Source organism: Apodemus sylvaticus, chromosome 6 (assembly GCF_947179515.1).
Source record: "Apodemus sylvaticus chromosome 6, mApoSyl1.1, whole genome shotgun sequence".
In the NCBI taxonomy this organism is placed as follows: Eukaryota; Metazoa; Chordata; class Mammalia; order Rodentia; family Muridae; genus Apodemus; species Apodemus sylvaticus.
In genome coordinates this window covers 89,819,229-89,823,319 of record NC_067477.1, presented here as the reverse complement: position 1 = coordinate 89,823,319, position 4,091 = coordinate 89,819,229, and positions in this window count along the sequence as shown.

Below are 4,091 nucleotides of genomic sequence, written 5' to 3'. Positions count from 1 at the left end.
TCATCCTTATCACTTCAGTCCAGGCTCAGCCTTCCTTTTTGGTTTTTTGAGACAGGATTTCTGGAGCTCACTCTGTAGACCAGGCTGGCCTTGAACTCAGAAATCCACCTGCCTCTGCCTCCCAAGTGCTGGGATTAAAGGCGTGTGCCACCCTGCCTGGCTTCAAGCTCAGCCTTCTTTCTCGGTCACCTTTGCAAATATATATATATATCAGAACATTTTACTTACTCATCTGCATAAATCACATTTTATTTTCTATTGTTCTGTTAGGGATTAACTCTTGCTAGTTAAATTGTAATAATAAATTAAATTGTGTAAGATAGGTTAGATAGAATTAGGTATGTTAGGTACTTTTGTACCTAACACAATTAGAGCTATCAGTGGTTACAGAAGAGCCAGCACCCATACTGCGGTGAACTGGTGCCAGCAGAAACCAGAATTCAAGTCTCTGGAATGAACCATTAGAAGAATCAGAACCTGACAGTGTCTCAAGTTCTCCAACAGACTGAATGGGACCAAGCTTCACCTGCTGAAGCTCTGTGTAGGAAGGCAATGTTACCGAGTTCTTCTGACTAATGAAGAAGCACACAGTTCTTTCATAGTTAGGTCTAATGGAAGATAATGAAGAATCCAAGGGTCTAAGTGATTGCTATGAGCCTTCTGAAATTGTATCATGGTTAATAACATGTCAATGAAGTAATGACCAAAGTGTTCCCCTCAAATGAAATGTGCCCTGAGGCCCAGTAATCACAGCATATTACCACAGGGAAAATACTTGAAATAATGACTTTGAACAAACATAAATCTATCTGCACAATGCTGGTGTTCAATGATATTCGTGTATCAGTTTCTTCCTTGTTCTTTAGACCTTTTGTTCTCCTTTTCTACTTTTGTACTCTGTATGCTGCTACACATAAAGCTTCAGACTTTCTATTTACCATTCTTCTCCGAGCTTCCCTTCCTCCTTCTCTCTCCGGATTCTCCGTGCATCCCCATTTCTTCCTTGTTTTTATTTGCTTTTCTCTTCTTTGTGTGTTTCTTTTCTTTCTTTCCTTTTATTTTCTTATTTAAAATAAGTCTTTAATCAATTTCCCCATACCTAGGGCAGAGTATTAGGGGATATGATGAGGGACGTATCTATAGAAAAACACAATGCAAAGTAAGAGTTTACCAGTGAGTGACTCAGGACTCCCCAAACCCTGCTGTCATGGAATCAGAACAACATGACGCAAATCTTTCAGAAAAACAACCACAAGAGTTTATTTCAATTTACAAAGTAATCAACTGTTATAAAACCTAAGCTGGGGTTCTCACTTTTCTCCTAAGGTACCTCTTGTCTCTAGTTCCTGAATATAAGAATTATAGGTATATGGTCTCAGGTTCTTTTCAGTGAATGAAGGGGCTAGGAAGAGGAATTAATTAACCAAAGATTGTGCATAATAAGTTTTGATGTAACAGTTATAGAAAGAAGAACCTAAGTAATCCTATAATTGCTGCAAAAATTTTTATTTACCTAACACATGGATTCAAAAGTATTTGGCAGTTTATAAAAATAGTTTTAATGTGCCTTTCTATGTAAAAAATTGCAAATTTAGTCAAGAAAAAATGTGTTGCAATGGTATTTCTCTGTAGGTTAGTGGCTGGCCTAGCATGCACCTCATATCTTGCACTAGCCTTGAACTCTAAGCAATCCTACTGTCTCACCCTTGAACACTTAGGGATTTTAAACATACACCAACACAGCCAGCTAAGATTTTTGAAATGCTCATGTGATTCTTTAGAACTTTTTGTTATGAGGCATGATTATAAAAGAAGAGGTCTTCTAAGACCTTTTAACAAACTCTGTTGCATATAAATATTTTTCCCTTAACTATAACATTAAAGGTCTCACATTTGCCATAAATGTTAAATTTTCTCCAAGCTTCAGAATAAGGGGAAAATAGATAAAAGGCCTAACGCCTGAAGTTTATGTTATGTCTATGCTTTTGAAAATTAATAAAACTGAGGCAGAAGTAGACATCTCTAAAACATCTCTAAAATGATATTAATGGATTGCTTGCTTCTTTTTTTTCTATTTTGTTACTTTCTCTGAGTTTCTTTCAAAGCAAAGTTCCTAGGAAATTGTGTCCTCTTGTGGTCACTGGCAAAAACAACATGTTTTCTTCAGGAAGAACCAAATCAAACAATGAGAACAGGGCTTAAGGTTTCAGGAACAGCCATCTTTTGGGGGTGGGGTGGGAGAATGGGGGATGATGGAGTGGATACTCCCAGAGAAAAGAGAGATGAAAGCTATATGTAATCAAAAACAAAACAGCAGTTTTGAATTGTCCAGGTTCTATTGAAACTGCTGTGCATCAGATGCCTGAAAAGGAGATATTTAAATAGTACACAGCGGGACGACTGTAATTATGGTAAAATGTCCTTAAGAATTCTGTATTCCATAGGATTATTTCTTCAGTTATCAGAGCAACTCAAAAGGTAACTGGGTAGAGTTGTCATGTCAACTAGAGGTGAGTTGTGATTCCAACTCTCCAAACTGCACTTACCATAAGCATGAAAACAAGAAAATAAGATCAAGAGAAAAATGGAAGACTGTGTATTCATTTGCCTGGGTCTTGCTCTTCCTTCCGGGAACACAAGCTTGGGTTTGTTTTGTTGTTGTTGTTGTTTTTTAAGTTTTTTATTGGTTATTTTATTTATTTATATTTCAAACGTTATTCCCCTTTCTGGTTTCCCCTCCAAAAAACCCCCTATCCCACCTTTTCTCCCCCCTACTTCTATGAGGGTGTTCACCCGCCTACCCACTCCTGCCTCACTACCCTAGCACTCCCCTAAGCTGGGGCATCAAGTCTTCACAGGACCAAGGGCCCCCCTCCCACTGATGCCAGCTAAGGCCAGCCTCTGCTACATATGCAGCTGGAGCCAAGCCATGGGTCCCTCCATGTGTACTCTACAAGCCTTAATCCAACCCTCATTTCAAATGTCAGATATTCTAATGATTAACTTCGATGTGATTTGCATTTCATTTGCTTGTCTGAGGTGGTCCTTTGTTTCTTTTGCTTTTTAATCTTTCACCTTGATTGAAAGTTTCAAGTTGTTTTAACTTTAGCTCTGCATTATTATAGAAATTCAGGAAGATAAAAATAAAATGTGTTAATTCATGAACCACAATAACACCAACAGGACCAAGACGCTCAAATATCACTAAGGCTATCTGCAAAACAGGTGTGATGGATATCACTGGTGCTGATGCAGACTTCATATGATGCTTTAGCAAAAATTATGTCCTTGAAATATCAAACTTGGAAATTCCTGTAGAATGTTCAAAACTGGATGAAGTCTAGTATATATGTGTGTGTATCTATGTATTTATATTAATTTCTCTCTCTCTCTCTCTCTCTCTCTCTCTCTCTCTCTCTCTCTCTCTCTCTCTCTCTCTCCCTCTCCCCTGCTCAGGAAGAACTGCAAGTGTGCCAAGTTTGCAGCCTGAAATCAAAGCTCCTTTGTGAATTCTGCCAGTGCAAGGCATTTTTTTTTTGTTATTGTTTTCAGCGAACCTTTAGGAGGATCTTTTTTTAAATAGATAAAGTAAGCTAGATCCTTATTAACCTAACATTTCCAAAGGAAGATATCAGATTGACAGAAGTCTTAAAGGGAAAGTCATAAAACTGTTTTACTTAGCAGATCAAAATGATATACAAAATATCAGACTTGTGGACACACAAGGGGCTCACCATCCATCCTTACCGGGAAAGAAAATCATTAAGAAAAAAAAGTGACAAGACGTTGACTCCAGCAGAGTGGTTAGTGCACCTCAGTTTGTCAGGGTTTGCACAGCATTAGTCCTAGATATCGCTGAGAGTTCACGTGGCAAGAGACACCACTTTCTGCTCACAGTGCTCACGTAAGTTCTAGCCCCACTTAAATAGTACTTTCATCTTACGTGCCTCAGAATGAGTTCAGAAGGAATTTCTACTCAAAACTTAAGTACATTTCTTGTGACCCTGTTTGAAAGATTCAAAGTCAGAGATGGCCTGGGCCATTCATTTTAAACTCTCTTCTTCTGAGCATTTTGGTTTCAGGAGTTTTGC